Here is a 21,611-nt window from a genome sequence, read left to right on the forward strand (position 1 = left end):
GGAACTGCATGGACAGTGTGGTGTGTTGTTGGGGATAAAAGAGGGCTTTCCAGGCAGATTCCAAGCAGAAAGTAACTCTTTCCACCCAAACAGGTCTTCAGTGTGCCATCTATGGCCACATTGTGGCAATTGCCAGTGTCTCCACAGATAAAAAAATCACCATAGAGAACCCCCAAGGAGTCTACAGGACACAGAGAGGCAGGGAGCTGTGGCCTCATGTGGCCATTTCCATTAAAAGCATGTAAGGCAGCCATCACTCACAGAACACTATGGAGGAAAGCAAAGCTTTTGTAGACATCAGTTGGAAAAGCTCTCAGTACTTCAAGATTGTACAATAAGCACATAGGTTAAACACTAAAAATTATGTGTAACAATAACAAATGTGAAGGAAAAAGTCCCAAACGATGGTTCTAAAGAACAGAGAATTATCCAGAGAGAACCATATTGGTTCACTTTGCCACACTGCATATGGGCTAATGACACTTCCTTAGCGAGGAGAAGGAACTGCAAATGTGTGACAGAATCATTGTACCTTCTTTACAGTTTGCTGTGTGTAAATAATGAGTATGACTTCCGTTACCAGCTTGGGCATCCAAAATGTCACACTGCTTTATTTTATTTTGCTTTTGCAGCAGTTGTCCCCCCATATGTCCTTTTTAGTTGGAAATTCAATCACCTTCTTGCAGAGGTCTTTCCCCTTGAATATATTCAAGTAGACATCAAAGGGGGTCAAGCCGATCATACCACTCACAAGCATTACTGTTCCAAAATCCCCAAAGCCGTGAAGGGAAGAGAAACCTTGACAAGATACCAGACCCAGCCAGCCAAAGAGCTGGAACCAGGCCTACCCCACCCACCTCTGGACTTGAACATTCCTTATGGGTCTTCAGCCAAGCTTCCCCTCCACACATGGTGCTGGGCTCTGCCCGTGGATTGCCCTTCTCAACCAGTGAACGCCTACGGATTTACCTAATTCAAATTTCAGCTAAGGATCTTGCCCCAACACCTGCCCACCACCACCATAAGATTTCTATAAACAGAAACAAAGAACTTCAACTCTGCCCCAAAAGATTCCTTACCAGGGGAGAAATCACCAACTCAAGATCATGAAATTCCCTGCTGTATTCTTCCCAGAAGCAACAAATGCCTAGTTGCCTACACCTGCATCTCTAAAAGGGGCTCTTGAAGTGACTCAGAAGCACAAGAAAGTTGTACCACTGGGTGACTGTCTGTGCCTAAACATGGAAGAAGCAGGCATAGCTAACTTTTTCCAATGATATGTCTGCATCAATAATCATATACAAAGTTACATATAGTAAGCAGTATTTCCTTCTCATTTCAGAGTGTGGACTCATTCATCCATAATAAATTATTTCACCATGGCACCTATTCTAGGCTGACTCCTTCTAAATATCCTCATTTGGTAACCCAGCACATGGGAAGAAATAAAAAATGTAAGGAGCTTCTGCTGTCGAGTTATATTGCTCTTTAGTTCCTTGCTTGAGAAAAGGTCCCTGACTGTCTGTGCTGAGGGGTCCTTGAGAAAAGGAAAAAGTTAGTGAGAAAAGAAGCAAGACAGCAACATGTCAGTAGGACCTTGCAGTTCTGCTCTTATAGCCCAAAGGTTATTGGCCAATGGCAGTGTGACAGGGTGTACCTCATCTATGGACACATGGACCTGTCAACCTTCACTGGGAGAACATAGAGCTACAAGGATGGTCTGTGCCATTGCCATGAGATAATATGGCTCATACCAAGGTGAGAAAATGAAAGTGTAAGATATTTTTTCATGCTTTAGATCTCTTAATCAATGGCATGAGAGTTTTTTCAAGTTTGCTACTTTGTCATGGTATAGACATGGTATTGCATTTTCTCTAACTATTAGAGAAAATGCACCTTTCAGTGGTCTGAGAAATGGAAAACTGTAATTGGATGCCATCACTATTGATCATTTTGAATAAGAAGATGCAGGGACATAAAAGGGACCAGTCCTTTTTTCTGCAGTGAGACCAGGGCTCTGTGAAACTAAACACCAAAACATGTATATTGAAAAATTTCCAGAAGGTTGGGGAATGGGCTGGCAAGCTGAGGTCATCCTGGCAGCCACCCCTCTCAATGTCTGTAAACTCCAAGGGGGCAGGTATTCTATCTGACTTGTATGTCTCTTTATTCCTACTGCTAGTGCAGTGCCAGGATCTTTAAAAATTGTTCAACAAACAGTTGTCGAATGAATGCACTATTCTATGAACTTTTCCGACACTTCATTGTGAAAAAAAGCTTAATTTTGTAGACATTCCTATGAGTGATAAAGTAATGATAGGAAACACTTATTCAGATATGTCCATGAGTGCTAAAATAATTCAAAATTTCTTAAATCTATCCTGAGTTTAAGGGTGAGGAGAGGGATGCCCTATGAGATTCAATGCCCAAGGTCACACATGAAAGGTAGGGCAGAAACAGATTTAAATCAAAGAACCTGGCTCCAGTTGGTGACAGATTATAATGCTGAGCCCCTGGGGAAGGATTCATCCCATCTGACTATATGATACTTAGTCACAAAACTTTGCCTAGAGAAGGGTGTAATAGATACCTCCTTGATTCATCCCGAGTCTTCTAACGTCAGCATTCCACTGGGATCTGGCTGTAAGGAAATCCTCTGCTCCTTCTGTGAATTTTTTATGGCTTCTCCCATTTCTGCACCTGTGCCAGCAATGTTTTTTTATTATCTAACCCCTTGCTTGGAGGTACTTGCCCTGCCCCTTGGGTGTGCTGTGACCCTGTCTGGGGTGGAAAGCACCCTCTTCTTCACCTTTCAAGTAGAAGAGATGTGCCACAGCTTACATTTCTGCTTCACGAGCTGATGATGGGACCTAAAGTGTGGGGGCAAGTTTGTTAGCTTGGGAGTTTAATGTAAACCATAGGAAAGATCCTAAATGAAATCAAAATAAATTCTCCACATGCATAGATTTGACTATATACACGTATATGACTGATTTTTCTTTCTGGTTGGAGTTGGGAAGAGCAGGTTTTGCTGAATCAGAGGACAGAATTAAAACCTCAGGAATAACACCTAGGGCAATATATAAGATTCCACAAGGGTTCCAGGCACTAAGAGTAACTTTCAGAAACCTACAACCTCCAGATGGGTCCCTGGTCCAGATAAGTCCTGAAACCTAGCCCAGCCTCTCCAGGACATCAGATAGTTCCATCTTCCTAATCCATATTAGTGGCAGACCCTTCCAGTAGCAAAAATTTAGAATTGCCATAGCCCAAACACCCCTAAAGAGAGTGATGGAAAGATCAAAGGTGATCGTGGAATTATATATATATAGAAGATTAATAAATGATATGAATGCTGAATCATTAAGTTGATATTTCTTTTAGTCTCCCGTATTTTAGAGCAGCTAGAAGTAAAAACCTAAAATTTTGAAATTGTAACCCATGTCAAAGTCTGAAATATGTTCTACAACTAATTGTGGTGCTGTGCTTGGAAATTTATATTGTTTTTGTATACATGTTATTTTTCACAAAGAAAAGAAGGAAAAAAATCAATTATGATAACAAAAAAATAATTTAAGCCCTCTAGCCTCCTGTATTCTGAAGCAGTTAGAAGGAAAAATATGAGAGGATTGTATGGTAGCCCATGACAAACTCTGGGATCTGCCCTGTAACCACTTGTTGACGAGTGCTTTGAAATCTATTGCTTTTTTATTTCTTTCCTTTGTATATATGTTATACTATACAATAAAAAAGTTAAAAAAAAAAACAACCAGTAATCAATTATGTCATCATCCTAAATGACCAGTTTTTAAATAGGAGGGAGAAAGGAGAAAGTTTTTCCCGTCACTAACATTGTCTGCCTTCTTTGAAGTAATTCCCACAATACATTGATTAAATAATAAAATTGCATTTGAGAAACAGAAATGCATGAGATGGGCTGCATGTTGATATTTGAACATGTTGATATTCTGCATGAGAGACGCACCCTAGAAAGTTTTAGATTATGCTTTTAAATTCTGTCATTTATTGTTTAGTGCTCTTTTATGTTTTAATATTTTTTGTGAACTGGTGTAAGTTGCTAACGCATATAAGCACACGTATTTTTGTAAATACTTTTGTGATTTATTCCTTTTAGATATTTGGAGTCTCATTTCTTCCTAACTTATTTGAAGCTGACCTGTGGGTTTTAGGGTTTGTTTCTTTGTTTCAGATGGGGAGGGAGAGAGTGGGGATTTTGAACTGTGATCACCCAGCTGGAGATATCTTGGGGTTTAAAACAAATGTCCTGAAAGCAATTCAAATATCAATAGAATTATTTCAGGTTAAAGCAGAACAAAAAAAAGAAATGCATGAGATGGCAAAAACACAGACTATTTTTCATCAATCCAGAAACAAGAAAAAGTCTCCAAGGATAGTACTGAAAATGTGTGTTCTCTTGCAAAAGATGTCTAAGTTAGTAACAAAGGACCCTACAGTCTTCTCAGGGAGGCTCTGAGAGCAGAATAATGGCATTGTAACACCAGAGCCAAAGGGTCAGAACCAAACTGGGAAATAACAGCTGTAATGAATGCCCATTAAGTGTCTTCAAATACATGGCTTTGTGCAGGACCAACGGTAATAACAGTGCTAACCCCTGTGTGATATATTGTTTCTCAAAGTTAAGTGCTCACCTGATACTTTTCTCTCACAACAGAATACCACTTAGGACAGTTTCACACACTTACATAAATGAGGAAATGAGCTCCTTGGTGCCCTAGCAGAATTTATTCCTCTTCCAGGGAAGACCAATTTACCCACAAGAACTGTATTCACTTTTCCTCTCTCTGGAACTCAGAAATAAAATCTGTAGAATCACTGACTTTACTGGTTCCTGCTTTTCCCAAACTGCTTCATGTTTCTGAATATGTGTGAATATGAAGCTTTGCCATTGGGCAACTGAATATAACTGTAAAGGCAGTTATCTTGCTGTAAAACCATTAGAAGACACTTCACAGGAATTGTATGTCAATTATTTTTTCCAGAATAGGCTCCCAAATTATTTCCTTAATACTTAGAACTATTTCATAGAAGGGTAATTTCTAAAGTGAGTAGAAGAAAAGACAAAAATCACCTATTTCTATGTTATAGGCTTTTAAAATGTGTAGTAAGAGGATCTCATTCAAAATGGATTTGTTAAAAAAAAGTATTCACAAGGAAATTTATTTGACTGAAATCACAAGGGGTCAATTTTGTTTTATGTTTTGTGCTGTGATAATACTATAGATCTGATTCATGCTAAAGCAGCATCTTTATATTATAAAAGATAAAATGTGTTTTGTGCAATGCGCAGACTGATCAACATTTTTAAAAAATCCCTTTGGGCCAGATTCTAACATAATTTCACAGGAAAATTCCTACTGAGACTGATTGAAATCCAAAATAACTCTAAAGCAATTACAGTTTTCAAAGGAATTGTGCTATACAGATATTCTGGAAATGAATCAAACCCAAAGGGAGTAAAGAAAGCAGATCTTTGTCTTTAGAGCAGCTCTAAGAATTTTCTTGGGTTTTACTGACTCACTAAAATGACAATGCTGCAGTAGAGGATAGAGCATTACAAGGCGATAGTTTATTTGGATTCACTCAAGTTTCAGAAACGTAAATTTTCTTAAAGGCCAATAGTTTCACTTCCAAATAAGTATTCCTCTGTAACCTGAAGCATAGAACCCCCAATATGCTTTATTAAAATATAATCTAAGGCTGATATGGCACAAAATTTCCAATTTAAAATTCTTTTTATTCCGTTGTTTTTTATCTTTCTTAAAAACATTTGAAGGGTCACCTCAGTGTGTGTCAGTTAAAAAGTGCAAGCAAAAGTACCAAAGGGAACATCTCTAAACAAATAAACAGGGAACAAAGAAAAACAAAACAAAAACAAAGTAATACTGTTTCTTATGGATGAGCTTAAGAGCTGCATTACATCATTGGTGGATAATGCCTAACCTTTTTCTACACTGCGGCCCAAGATTTATTATTTATATTGTATTTAATTATTATCGGTTGCTTTCTTATCAAGTTGAAATTTGCTATATTAATATGTTCCAACACAAACAAATAAAGAGCATTCTAAGGGAGATGAGGTTTTCTACTTTTCTTTTTTGGGTGCATGGTTTGGGAATCAAACCTGGGTCTCCTGCATGGAGGGGGAGCATTCTACCACTAACCCACCCGTGCACCCATGATGAGGTTTTCTAGATGGCTATTTATGCTTATGTCAACTTGGAGTTAAGACGGAAAATCATTAATCAGTACATATAATTAATCACTAAACCCTGTCCTACCTAAATGGAGAAATAAAATTCCAGATTAATTCACTCATTAAGTGAATGACTAATAATAAACTACATCAACCCCATTTTCATTTTAAGAAACATTCACCTTTAAACTTCTAAATTATCAAAAAGCTTAAGTCCACATTCACAACAATAGTTGACATAAACTTTTGAAAAATTTGCTTATTCAAGGGAAAATTCCAAAAGGGAACTGACAGCCTGACTTTCTGAATAATGTGGCATCTTAACTGACAGAGAACTATGCCCACAATCCACAGACCTGCTCCTCAGTGAAACAACCGTAACTGCTCAAAACTATTCTTAAGGAAACAACAACATTTAAGTCTCTGGAAATTGTCCAAAGGGCATACAGCCAATGACGATGCACTTATTCAAGAAAATCTACTAAACAGAACAGTAGAGAGTCTGTGGCACACTCACTCCCTCTCTCCACTGACCAGCTCAGGATAATGGAAATGCTACTCCAGGCAGTTATAACTAAGACTATGGGGCTCCCTCTTCCCTCAGCTCCCAATCAAGGGCTACAGTAGCCCACTGAGAGGGAAAGGTCACCTGCATTTCTCATCCCCTCCAGCTGCATGTTGCAGTGGCAAAATTCCTGGGGAAGGTGGCTGAGATATCAGGGGCTCCATTTCTTCACCTGTTTCCCATTCATAGGGCAGAAGCGCTATACAAAGAATGGTAGACCAAGAATATAGGATTTTGTTCACCTTTGCCTCAGCTCACTCTTAAGGGGGAAATTCCACACTGGGAGAGGCAAGTCAACCAAAGTAACACATAGCCCAGCACCCTGTTTGTAAAGCAGATGTGTTACTCCAAGATAAGCACACCATTTTCCCTGGTCCAGTTCTGGAGCTATGGCTCAAAGATTTTGCCAGGGGAAAAAGGTAATACATAAGAACAAAAAGCTCCAAATCTTTCCCCAAAAGAACTAACCTGATTTGAAACTGGGTGGGGAAGTTCATGCCTAAGGGTGCTCTGGAAAACAATGGAGATTTTGATACAAAGCATTTAAGAGAGACAGGTAGTTGTTATGAGAACGACAAGTTGAACCCCAGGCCAGCTAGCTTTATCAGCGAGAACCAAGGAAAGAGACAGCTAAGAAGAGCACCCCTGGGATCAAAACACATCTCAAAACTACATTCACAAATGGGTACAAATGTAATAAAATCAGCTTGTGGAGCAATTCATGTGCTAAGACATTGTTGAAAATTAAGTGCGATTAGCCAGCAATCCATGGAACCTAACATCTGGGTGTGATACCACTGGAGGCAAATAGCTTAACAGGGAGATGGGGAAAGAGACAGGGAAAGAGAGCCTGGCTAATACTGCTACATCCTTGTGTGACTGTGCTCATGCCTTGGGCTCTGCTCTCTGAGAAGCAGCATCAGAGACTTCACACTACAGAGGAAAGAGACATTATTAAAATAGTCCCACCAGGTCACTAAATAAATAAACAAGCAAACAATAATAAAAATAAGCCCTGGGTTTGGGGGATGGTGGTGAGGAGGAACAGTAGCAAGAGTTGTTACCACACATTACCTAAAATTATCTAGGGTTTCAACAAAAAATTATGAGACATGCAAAGAAACAGTAAAATGTGACTCATGCACAGAAAAACAAGCAAAAAATAGAAACTGTGAAAGGACCCAGATGGCAGACGTAACAGGCAAAGATTTCAAAGCAATCACTATAAATATGTTCAAAGGACTAAATGAAATATATTTAAAGAGGTAACTGAAAGTATGAAAACAAAGCTTCATCAAACAAAGAATATCAACAAAGAGACAGAAATTATGAAGAAGAAGCAAATAGAAATTCTATGATTTTATGGTAGAAAAGTACAATAACTGAAATGAAACATTCACTAACTATACAGTAAATTTGAACTGTAAGGGAAAACAGTCAAAACAGATTGACAGAAATTATACAATCTGAAAAACAGAGAGGACAAGATGAAGAAAAATTAACAGGGCCTGAGAGAAATATGGGACACCATTAAGTGCACAAACCTAGGTAAAATGGTTGCCCCAGAAAAACCCAATGGAGGAGCAGGAAAAATATCCAAAGAAATAATGTCTGAAAACTCCCCAAATAAGATGAAAATCAAAAGCTCAACAAACTCCAAGTAGGACAAATGTAAAGAGACCCACACCTAGACACATCATAGTAAAAATTATGGGGAAAAAAAGGAGTAAAAAAAAAAAAGATCTGGCATGTACAAGAAAATGATAATAAGTTAATAGCAGATTTCTCATAAGAAAACAATGGAGGCCGGAAGGCAATGGGACATCATTCTCAAAATGCTGAAAGAAAAAAAAAAGCTGCAAACCAAGCATCTTATAGCCATTCAGCAAAACTATATTTCAAAAAGAAATGAGTGCATTTCCTTTAATTCAACTAAACACAAACTGAGAGAATTTGCTTCTAGCAGACTCCCCTTACAAGAAAGACTAAAGGAAGTTTGGTTAGGCTGAAACCAATTAACCGCAGACTGTAATTTGAATCCACACAATAAAACAAACAGTACTAGTAAAGGTAATTATATAATTATAAAAGACAGAATAAATCCATATTTCTTTTCCCTCCTCTTCTGATTAAGAAAAAACTATATGAAACAACATGTACAAGGATGTACTGCCTATAAAATACAGAAATGTAAAACATTTTATAAAGGTGGTAGGTGGAAGCAAAACTGGATTAGAATAAGAAAATGACAAAAGATGGCTCAAATCCACATTATCATAAGAAGTTAATAGAAGAAACTCTATAAATATATACTTGTTCTCCTTTCATTGCTTAGCATCTTTAATAGACACAAATAATTATAACAATGTATTATTTGTAGTGAATATAATTATAATATATAACAAAAAGAGCACAAAAGGGGGAAGGGAAAATATAGCTACATAGGACTAATATTAATGTAATTAACTGTAATCAAGGTAGTATAAATATAAAGTAGATTCTGATAAGATGTAAATGGTAGGCCCTAGAATAATCACTAAGAAAATAACCACAAAAATACAGTGAAAAGTCATTAAAGAAATTAAAATGCCACACTAGAAGAGAACTATGAGAGTCAAAAGATATACGACATGTAGAAAATGAAACAAAAAAAAAATGGCAGACAAAAATTCAATTATGTCACTAACAATAGTAAATATGAATGGGTTAAACAATCCAATCAAAAGGCAAAAATTATCAGGATAGATTTAAAAAAATATTTAACTATAAGTTGTCTACAGGAGAAACACTTCAGATTCAAAGATACAAAAAGGGAAAAATAAAAAGAGTGGAAAAGGCATATCATACACACAACAATCATAAAAAAACTGGAGTGGCTCTACTAATATCCAACAAAATAGATTTTAAAATAAAAATGTTACCGGAGATAAAAAGGAACAATTTATAATCATAAAAGTGTAATTCCATTATGAAGACAATGACAATTATAAACATTAACACCTATAATTATATATATTATAAAATGTAGAGCATACTTTATACTATATTAAGTAGCTTAATATATGCATATATACTATATTAATATCTGACAAAACATATTTTCAACAAAGTATTATTAGATTTAAGAGGGACTGATTTATAATGATAAAAGGATAATTCCATTATGAAAACAAAACATTTATAAACACATATTTAACAGCAACAGAGCCCCACAACACATGACAATGCATGAAGCAAAAACTTGCAGAACTGAAGGAAGAAACAGACAATTCAAATTCCATATCTGACTTGGCAATAACGGATAGACTTAAGCATATGATAAACAAGGAAACAAAAAATAAATCTGAACAGCACTATAAACCAACTAAAGCTAACAAACATCTATAGAATACAACTCCCAACAACCACATTCTTCTCAAGGGTACGTGGAAAATTGCACAGGTCATAAAACAAGCCTCAATAAACATAAAAGGACTGAAATTCACAAACTATGTTTTCTGACCACAATGGAGGGAAATTAGATATCAAGAACAGAAACTTGGAAAATTCACAAATATGTGGAAATTAACACCTTCTCCTAAATAACCACTGGGTCAAAGTAAAAATTAGACAATACCTTGAGATCAGTGAAAATGAAGACAGCATACCAAAACTTACAGGATGCGATTAAAAAAGGGCTCAGAGGAAAAATTATAACTGTAAATGCCTATATCAAAAAAACAAAGATCTAAAATCAATAATCCAACCTTCCTCCTTAAGACACTGGAAAAAGAGCAAATGAAGTCCAAAGCAAGCAGAAGAAAGAAAATAATAAAGATTAGAGCAGAAATAAATGAAATAGAGAATGGAAACACAATAAAGAAAATCAATAAAACCTAACATTGGTTCTTTAAAAAGATGACAAACGTTTAAGCTAGACTGGCCATGGGTAAAAAAAGAAGACTCAAATTATATTAACTGGCAAACTTCCTGAGAACTCTATTACTTACACACCACCAGGCACATTTCTTAACATGAATCAGAGGCACTTATATGTATGTAGGTAGGTGATAAGTACCTCAATTTGTTGTCTTTTCTTTTCTCTAGTAGGTACACAATATCCACCCTAGACTAAATTCTGAAATCTGTAAAATCTGCTCTCTACCCCTAATAAACTCCTCTCTACTTTTGCTTTGGGCAGCTCCTCCCCCAATTTCAGGGTCCAGCTTGCCTTTAATTTTTTTCTTTCCCACCCTACCACCAAAACAGGGTAGATTTAAGAACAGTTATTCGCACTTTGGTTGATTGACAAATTACACTTTCTGATTTATTCTTATAAAAGCATCACCATAAACAGCATTCACATTCTGAGTCTGAGGTACCTAATTGTAGAACGAAGGGATTTTCCAAAGTAAAGAATATTAGGCCTTGGCACAATCTCACCAGTGGACATCCTGATCCAATACAAGAAGTTCATTTCTATATTTCTTAGAAAATATATTAAATAAATTCAATTGCTTCAATTAAAGAAAGCGACAACTCTTTCGAATGGGAGATATGGGAACGCTGAAATTCATTTGACTGAGGTGTTTCTTGTGGTTATTGGTATGTTTGTTTAGTTTGTATTTTTCAGAGCAAGATGAAGACTGCTAGAAGCATCAGAAGACAAGTCCAATGACAGTTCCTGTCGGCTGAGCACCAACGCTGAGGATGGAAAGCTTGGGCTTTTGTGTAGTGATTTTCCCTGAGGTGGAGCACAGGGTCTACCCCAGGGAGTGCCATTTTGACTGGGCTCTCATTCACAAAAGGCCTGGAAGCTGGTTTTTAATGCTAACTACAGGTAAGCCTACACCTGCAGCCATTGTCTGATATGTACGTGGTAAAAGCACTAGCTTGAAAGATGTCATATTGAGATATACCAGTTGTCATTGTGTTTTGCTACTTGTTCATTGTTGTATACAAGAAACTACAGAAAGGAAGCCTCTCCACCTCTGAGTGGCTCTAATGCTGCCCTAATGTGGTCCAGGGCCACCCACAGATCCAGCCTTCCCCAGGCCTCCACTATTTCTCACTTGGACCCAGCTCTAGTCCTTTCTTCTCCCTGCCCCAAGACTCCAAGATGCCCTTTCTTTGGTTTCATTTTCAGGGATACTTGGTGTGATTTTTCTTTGTACATAATGATTTCATTATTATGACCTCTACTTAATGCATCTAAAATCTTTGAACACATACTTATGTCACCAATATTATTTAAACTTCTACCTTAGATATTTTGTATCACATACTACCTTCAATTTGGAACTATATTATTGAAGTCATTAGTTTTACAACAGTAATAATAACCAATAACATTTATTAAGTACTTACTTTGTACCAGACACTATATTTATTGCTTCACATAAATGATCTCATTGTCACCTCTAACTAAGTATATGCTTAAATTTGCTACTAGCACTTATAATTAATTAAAATAAGGATGTTTGTCATCCTTGAAAGAAATGTTTTAACACATTGAAGAAATGAAATTCATAGACTAAAATATTTTAAAGTCTTACAAAGTGTACAATGTTAAATTTCTTTTAAGATATTATTAAATTTACATTTTTATTCATGGAAAATAAAGCTATTTTCTGGTTGCTTGTACCCATCTTCTACCCAATTTATTTCTTATATCTTTCTCAAATTTCTAGAAACCACAGCTTCTTATATATCAAATAAATATGATGATTAAATTCAAATATTCAATCAAATCCTTTAACTAAGAAGTTAATATACAAAGTATTATATTTCTTGCATTAATTCCAAAAATGTTTTCTACAATGACAAGCCAACCCAACATTCACTGGGATATGGACACCAAAAAAAAAAAAACACATTAGACATGACATTTAATAACCCTTCACATTGCATTCTGAAGCTCTAAGCTCGTCTTGATCAAAATTCTTATTTAATTAGCAAGAGTTGCATTATTCCCTGAACAAATAAGATATAGGAAGTGAAGGGCTACTTACACTGAGAATGCATTTTTTCTAACTACCTCAATATTAAACATGACATATATTCATATTAATAACTCTTAAAACTAGTTTCATTCCTTCTACACATAAGAAATAAAATATGTGTGAAAACAGGAATCCTAACAGCAGTGATGTGGATATATAACATGGGGCTTCTTTTGAATGTACAGCCATTTCTAATGTTTCTGAGAGCATGAGCATAGGCAGCTGTCATGGAAGTCCATCAAGGTTGGACTGAATGAAGACAGACAATGCAGGCTTGGAGGATAAACTGAAGCTGCAGCTCAAAGCTTTCATTTCTCATCACTGTTGGGCCACTGTCTTCCTCCTTTAGGCAAAAAGAAAACAAAAAGTATGTTATTGACATTCTCCCACCGTGGACTGGAAAGCTGTTTCACACTCCAAAAAGCAACTGTCAAAACTAAAAATTTTGTGATAGAATGTGGCAGTGTCAACAATATATTCACGCTTCAGTTTGTGGTCCCTGCAAATTTCAATCTCCTCAGAGTTTAACAATATTTTATTTATATGGCAGAAATTTTTAAGGCAAAATTTCATAGAAATGGATAATCCTCAACCAAAACAAATAAATTATTGCTTGGATTATCTTATAATCAAAACACAAATTAAGAGGGTATAATAAGAAATGAAAACAAAGCTTGAAGCTCTTATCTTTAACGACCTGTGTAATAATCACAGATGACAACCACTTGAGCACAAACATCACTTCTTCTCATTCTCCAAATTACTTTACTGTTCTATTAAATAAACAGATAATTAATAAATAGAAAATAGCATACAAAAATAATAGCACTTTTTGAGATAACAAATAACATGCTTCCCATTTAGGAAAACAACATCAGTAAGATTTTAATTCCATTACATCTAGTTGTCTTGCCAGCTCTGGACATAGGGAAACTGACCTTCTCCTGTATGGCTGAATGTAAACTGGCCCAAGCTTTTGGGAAATAAATATCTATTAAAATTTAGGATGCATATACTTTTTGATCTGGAATCACACATCAAGAAACTTAACACACTGATGTAATCACCCAGTTGTATGAAAGTTTTATGTGTAAAAGGGACTCACTTGCAGAGCACTGGAAACAAACTAAATGGGCTTCTTCCCTTAATAAATTACAATACAGTAGAATACTTTACAATTGCCCATATTTGGGGTTTTGTGTGTGTGTGTGTGTGTGTGTGTGTTCATGTGTGCATGCACATAAAATTTCTGGATAAATATATCAGAAAATATTTCTAATGCTGGGCTCTATGCTTCCAAATTAAATTTCAAATAAGATCAGATATTTATTTTAAAATGATGCCTCAAAGATATGATTTCAAAGGCAAAGTGGGATATTGTTGATGTATACATTTTAGAATTACAGACCAACAACTTATATATCAAAGTGATTGACAGGAAAGCAACTGATGATCAAATCGTAAAACTGTGCTGGATTATCTCCCTCAAAGGGAAACTAAAAGTAATAATGTCTTTTGCTTATGGAGCTTTGTCCCCTCTATATTTTAAAAATAAAGAAAATGACACCTTCCAATGCCAAAGTCTCTGAGGATAAGCTTTACATTAGCTCTCTCCCCCAAAATATATGCTTGATCTTCTTTACTGCAGACACCAGGTTAACTGGGAAAATGCTTCAGTTCTTCACAATCTGGGGTATGGGATTTAGAATCAGAGGCCCAAATTCAAATATGAGCTCTGTGCCCAAATTGCTGTTAAGATTTTAGGCAAGTTGCCCTCTCTGAGCCCCAGATAGCAATACCTCACTCATCAGATTTGTGTGAGAATGTGATATGACAACAGACATGACATTTTTACTAGCACAGCTTCTTCCACGCCCAAAAGTCGGCTACTAGTGCTGATTTCAGTTGATTAAAAGACATCTCACGAGCCAGAAAATAAACTACAACACTTGTGTCCCCACAGAAAAGTGAAGAATGGTCTATTATTTATCATAGCATGTGTGTGAAATGCACTTTTTTAGCATTTCATCATGTTTAGGCTCATCCGAACTGCATCCTGAGGTCCAGCACAGTCTCTGCCCAAAGCAAACACTCCAAAAAAATGTGCATGTGGCTGTAGGTGTGTTGTTACACTATATAAAAAAATGTATAACAAAATTACAGAAGCAGTTTTATCTTTTAGTTAACTTTGTATTTGCATCAAAAATTAGACATGAATCTAATTTGTAGAGTTAAACAGTTCTAAAGGTTATAGAAATTACCAGTCCCCTATCTCACTTGCCACCAGTTCCCTCTTTCCCAACTCCTATAGCTAATTATTTTATTGACACCACCGAGCTAGGCTGCATGACTCTTATTTATTACCTTTCAATTTTCTGTTCTAGTATTATCTATTGATTTTCCCTGCAGAGAATGAAGATTTGACCCCTTTCTTCCTGTCAGCACCTACTGCCCACCCCCAAACTATCACCCCACCTACCTACCCCCACACACATATAAATACCTCCCATTGCACTGTTTGCCCAATATAGTTATACAGCAATTTTGCTTGGCGTAGTATTCCAGTTTCTATTACTCTGATGATGCAAATGCTATTCAAAGCTGAACCATGTGTATGAATATATCATTAACTTTCCTTTCCTGCACACAAAAAGAAAACTTATTGTTTTCTCTGAAGTGAACAAGTATTTTGGTTTCTCCTTTCGTTTTTTTTATGCATGCATAATTGACTCAATCTAAAGTTACTTACCAAATGTCTGACTCTCCTCTTAAGAAGTTAAGACATAGCAAACATTCTGTCCAATTTCATCTTTTTGAAAAAAAGTGCACCTAGAACCTTCTCACCATCTCTATACTTGTAATCATACCTCCCTATCACTCTGGGGATTCCCTCTGTCTCCTGTTGGATCTCCTGTTTCCTGGATCCCATATCTTCTTCCTTGGCTAACTCCTTCATTTTGATGAAGCATGTCTTCCAATAACTTGTTGAGAAAGGGTGCATAGGAAAACATTTTCTATGACTTTGAAGGCTGAAAATGACTGCTCTACCTACATATTCTGTTGAAAGTTTGGTCGGGTATTGGATTCCAGGCAGGTTGTAGTTTTCCCTCTCAATTTTGAAGGTCATATTCCATTGCCTTTTGCTTCTAATGTTGCTGTTAAGAAGCCTGCTGTCATTCTGATTTCTGATTCTTTGGTTTTGATCTAGTGTCTCTCTCCCTAATTGTTCCCTCAGTGTTTTGCAATTTCACAATGATTGTGCCTTGGTGTGGGTGTAATTTTATTACTTTTGCTGGCAAGTCAGGGGATCCTTCCAATCTGGAAATGTATTCCTTAAGTTCTGAAAAAGTATTCTGAATGATTTTGTTTCTGGGTTCCTCTCTGCATTTTCTCTGTTTTCTTTCTGATTTTCCTATTATTTGGGTAACGTACTGCCTGCACCGGTCCTCTAATTTTCTTACCCAATTCTCTCCTATTTTCATCATTTTTGTCTTTTACTCTGCTCTCTCAGAAATATCTTCAATTCTATCTTCTATTTAGTCTATAAAATTTTTCATATCTGCATGTTTTCAGTTTCCAAAAGCTTTTTTTTGTTTTTTAATTTATTTTTAATAGCATCCTGTTGTTGTTTTGTGGTTGCAATTTCTTTTTTATCCTCTCTGAAGATATTAATGGTTATTGTTTGAAGACGTTCTCTTCCTGAAAATGTTTATTTTCTTTTGTATTACCTTCTTCTGTTTGTTTCAGGCTTTTTCATGTTACAATCTTTCTTCAAATCCTTAGCTTCTGCTATTTAAGCATGAGAGAAGGAACTGAACACACCATGGGATGATTGGGATGCACCACTTCAGAGGGAACTACTTTGGCTTAGCCAGACTTTCCAGTGAAAAATCTTCTGGCCACCTGTCTGGAGAGCAGAGGCTTTCCTGCCATATTAATAGAGACCAAGTGGGGAAAGTGAGGAATGAAATATATGGATGATTATTTAATTACCCAACTTTCAGTGAGGTCTCCCAATCCTCAACTGTGCCTTGTCTCCTAGACCAAAGACTCTCTGTTTATCATCTCCAGAAAATAAGGATCTCCAGGTTTGCATCCAGGTTTGAGGGGGAATTTGGAAATGAAATTGCTTCTCAAACAGCTTTCAAAAAATACAACTTATTTAAATCCCTTTCCATTCCTATGTCCAAAGAAATCTGTTGCCATCAACTTCTGGAACTTTGAGAGAGTCTGTTATGAAAATGGGGTGCTAATCTGTTACCTTACAACCAGCTGTTTCCAGCACACAACACTACTGTTCCCATTTCCTCTCCTGTATCCTTATATTGGTTTAGGGTTTGTGGAAGAAACAAAACTAATTACCTATGTTCAATCTATTATGATTATTTGAAACAATTTTCATTTATAGTTTTGTGCATTTTCTAAAGTTCCTATTTCACTTTGTAATCAGAATAAAATTTATTTGGTATTACAATCTAAAGAATTGACACTTTGAATATGGGAAGGTAATTATGCTGACTTTCTCCCCTTTTGGACTTCCTCCAGATACCCATTTATCTTTCTCTAAGGAATAAGAAAGCGCACACAAAAAGGGAAGTTTTCTAGTGTACGACGGTCACTGTAGTTCATGGCGATGGGCTTGAAGGACGGCGATACCCTAAGGAACCTCCTAAATCACGAGCTACTTCACTACAATTATAACAGATGCTGTCTTTCACGTAACTATTTCTGAAACTGAAGTTATCTTCTATGAAAAGACACTAAGATTGTCTGCAAATCACATCAGTACTGGAGAATTTCCTGTAAAGCTACCAAAAATAAAAGAGCCCATGTGGCATACACATCCTTCTCAGAGGTCACAAGGCTAATGTAAGCTTTGGTTAGTTTGGTTCAGCTAAGAGATTATCTATTAAGCAGCCCTCCTTAAGTACAATTAATTCTGTGTAAAACTTTCAGTGTAAGAGCTGTCTAGAAACAGCAATGTGATAGAAAGGGGGACTCTCTCTTACAGAACAACCTCTTTCTCCTTTACACGAGTGGAACACTTCCTTGGGGCAGTTTTCAAACACTGCTGTGATTTAGATTGAACTCTGTACCTGTTTTACCCCAACGCTACGACATAAGCTCCTCAGGGAAGGGTACATGTCTGGTTATTTGTATATTTTCATGCAGCGCCAAGAATACTGCCATAATCAAAATAGATGGTTAAAAATAAATGTCTCCCATTGTAAGCAAAGCATGTAACAACCTTCATTTTCAACATACCCACTCATAACAGTATCAGGCTGCGAAGTACGGAAATAAAGAGGAAAAGGAGAGAGAGAAGGAAGAGGTTAAGAGTGTTAAATGCTTTTGCAAGATTCAAATAGAAAGGGAGCAGGAAAGATGTCACTGAATTTGTAAATAGAAATCCAAGCATATCAGAATTAGGAAAAAGGCATTAGTATCACTGTTAATTAATTAACATTACTCTGGAAGTACTACCTGGTTCAATGGAATAAGAAGTATTAAAACTAGAGAGGAGGAGACAAATTGCCATTATTAAAAGATGTCATCAAGGTCTATCTAGAAAACCCCAAAAAATTAAATGTAAGGTTTTTGGAAACTACATGAACATTTATTAAGTAGGTCAGGACAAAACAAACCAACAAGTTTTCAAAGCAGAAATATTAACTGGTTGAGGGACTGTGGAAAGATGGCAGAATAGAAGTTCGAGAAATCAGTCCCTCTATCAAAACAACTATTCAACAGGCAGAAAGTATCTGAATCAACTATTTTGAGACTCCAGAATCCAGCAGAGCACTGACGCACCCACGGAGAAGCAGCTGGAAGATGTCATAATTTGTGGTAAATATTACTGACTTACACTCCCCACATCAGGGCAACCACTGCCCATGACTCCACCTCGCAGCCGACAACAGTAATGTACTGGTGTAGCTTGCTGGAGCCAGAGCAGAACATCAAAACCCAGTTCCCCAAATCTGGGGTTACACATTCCAAGCACTGATCAGTTTTTGATGAACTACTTCAGTTCTGGTGGCCCTGCTCTGAGAGTGGCCTTCGTTCCAACCTGCCCAACACAAAGGTGATGGAGGATACTGAAACACATATGCTTTCTCAGAGATATGAACATTTGAAAGGCTGCATTTGCTGGGCAGGTGCTAAGACAAAAAGCATAGTTTGGAGGACACATGGCGGAAGTTCCTCCCATCCTTCCTGGTCCCTCCCAAATTTCCTTCCCAGAGCAATTAGGAGCTGGCAGGTGTTGGCTTTGAGGGTCTCTGTTCTTGTTTTGGTGGGAAAGACTGACTGGGGAAACTCTTCTTGGCCTGACCTGTCTCCCAGAATTTGCCCTATAGGCAAAAGCAGCTTGAGACAATCAGGGAAAGCAGAGTAAAGAATTGAAATGGGCAGCCTGGAGCAAAGGCTTTAAATCCTGCAGAGGTAAACCCAGGAGGGGGTGTTTCCTGGAGAGTAGAGGGAGCGTTCAAATTGCTGTAAATAGGGGACACCTGAGAACACTATCAGGCATAAGTTAAGGGTCCTGCACTTTGCATTCACTTGGACTGCCCTTCGGATAGCACCAAAAGAGAGCACCAGCCAATGCAAAGCCAGTCTGTAAAGACTGTGAAAGACTGTTTTTTGCTTAGGTTTGCTTAGTTTTGTTAACTTCTGACACTCAAGAAAATCTCAGTTATATCACTAGCTGATAGTAACTCAAGGGTAGTAACTCAAGCAACAAACAGTTTTAAAGACTGACAAAGAAAAAAAGAGAGCACACAAATCACTAAAAAATAAGAAATGAAAAGGGGGATAGTATTAACTCCACTGATATAAAAAGGGTTATAAAAGGATACTATGAACAACTGCATGCCAACAAATTAGATAAACTTTTTTTAATTAAAAAAAATTTTTAAACATAACAACATACAAATACAAACATTCTTACCATATGATCATTTCATTCTTGGTATATAATCAATAACTCACAATATTATCACATAGTTGTATATTCATCACCATGATAATTTCTTAGAACATTTGCATCAATTCAGAAAAAGAAATAAAAAGAAAAAAGGAAAAAACTCATACATACCATACCCCTTACTCCTCCCTCTCATTGATTGCTAGTATTTCCATCTACCCAATATATTTTAGCCTTTGTTTCCCCTATTTTTTTCTATACCCCTTACAGTCCCTTTCATTGATCACTAACATTTCAATCTACTAAATTTATTTTAACATTTGTTCCCCCTATTATTTATTTATTTTTAATCCTTATGCTTTACTCATCTGTTCATACTATAGATAAAATGAGCATCAGATACAAGGTTTTCACAATCACACAGTCACATTACAAAAGCTGTATCATTATACAATCATCTTCAAGAAACATGGCTACTGGGACACACCTCTACATTTTCAGGCACTTCCCTCCAGCCTCTCTGCTACAGCTTAACTAAAAAGGTGATATCTATAGAATGCGTAAGAATAACTTCCCGGATGACTTCTCAACTCTGTCTGAAATCTCTCAGCCATTGACACTTTATATTCTCATTTCTCTCTTCCCCCTTTTTGTCTTGAAGGTTTTCTCATTTCTTTGATGCTGAGTCCCAGTTCATTCTAGGATTTCTGTCCCACGTTGCCAGGAAGGTTTACACCCCTGGGAGTCATGTCCCACGTAGAGAAGAGGAGGGCAGTGAGTTTGCCTGTCATGTTGGCTGAGAGAGAGAGAGGCCACATCTGAGCAACAAAAGAGGTTCTCTGGGAGTGAATCTTGGGCCTAATTTTAAGTAGGCTTAGCCTATCCTATCCTTTGCAGGGATAAGTTTCATATGAACAAACCCCAAGATTAGGGGCTCAGCCTACTGCTTTGGTTGTCCTCACTGCTTGTGAGAATATAAAAAATTCTCCATTTGGGGAAGTTGAATTTCCCCCTTTCTCACCATTCCCCCAAGGGGACTTTGCAAATACTTTTTTATTCACTGTTCAAATCACTCCAGGATTTACTAGGGCATCACTCTGGACAAACCTATAAAATCTCATGCCCTACTCAAAGTTCCATGTACTTATGGTGTTCAATTAAACTGTCTACATAAGTGATATTAGGAAATGCACTAGTCAAATTATAAATTTTGTACCAAATAAACATTTTTTGTTTTAGTCTTACACATAAGTTAAAGTTTTTAAATAGTAAATACCATCTATTTTCAACACCCTGCAATATTGACATTTCTTTGTTTTTCCTCATGCAAAACATTTTTTAAATTAGATAACCTTGATAAAATGGAAAAATTCCTAGAAACACATAAACTATTGATACTGATTCAAAAAGAAATAGATGATTCTCAACAAACCAATAACTGGTAAAGAAATCAAATCAGTTATAATAAACTTCCCAAAAGCAACAAAAAAACCTGTGACCAGATAGCTTCCAAAGGGGAATTTTACCAACCATTCCAAGAAGACTTAACCGCATTCACTTGTTATTATGAAGGAATTTTTTTCTTGATATTGTTGAAGGTTTTTTTTTTACCTCTACTCATAAGGGATATTGATCTGTAGTATTATTTCCTTGTGGTATTTTTGGCTGTAGTATAAGCATGATGTTGGTCTTGTAGAATGAATTAGGAACTGTTTCCTTCTCTTCCAATTTTTGGAGGTGTTTGAGCTGGATTGGGTGTTTTAGTCTGCCAAAGCTGCCAGACTGTAACACACCAGAGATGGATTTTATTTTTTATTTTTTTATTTTTTGGCATGGACAGGTACCGGGAATTGAACCCAGGTCTCCAGCATGGCAGGTGAGAACTCTGCCTGTTGAGCCACTGTG

General features: G+C 36.7%; 1 protein-coding gene across 2 annotated transcripts in view; it reads right to left on the reverse strand.

Annotated features, from left to right (window-relative positions):
* Window positions 1–9,896: 9,896 nt before the first annotated feature.
* Window positions 9,897–21,611, reverse strand: part of CA8 (carbonic anhydrase 8) — a 109,736-nt gene continuing 98,021 nt past the window's right edge. The window contains exon 9 of one of the 2 annotated variants that reach the window (XM_077166837.1): window positions 9,897–13,124. The gene's annotated coding sequence lies outside the window, so the exon portion shown is untranslated. Of the gene's footprint in view, window positions 13,125–17,198; window positions 20,503–21,611 lie in introns of those variants that run through there. The other variant, XM_077166839.1, reaches the window with a different exon arrangement.

The sequence above is a fragment of the Tamandua tetradactyla genome, chromosome 6 (genome assembly GCF_023851605.1).
Source record: "Tamandua tetradactyla isolate mTamTet1 chromosome 6, mTamTet1.pri, whole genome shotgun sequence".
Lineage (NCBI taxonomy): Eukaryota > Metazoa > Chordata > Mammalia > Pilosa > Myrmecophagidae > Tamandua > Tamandua tetradactyla.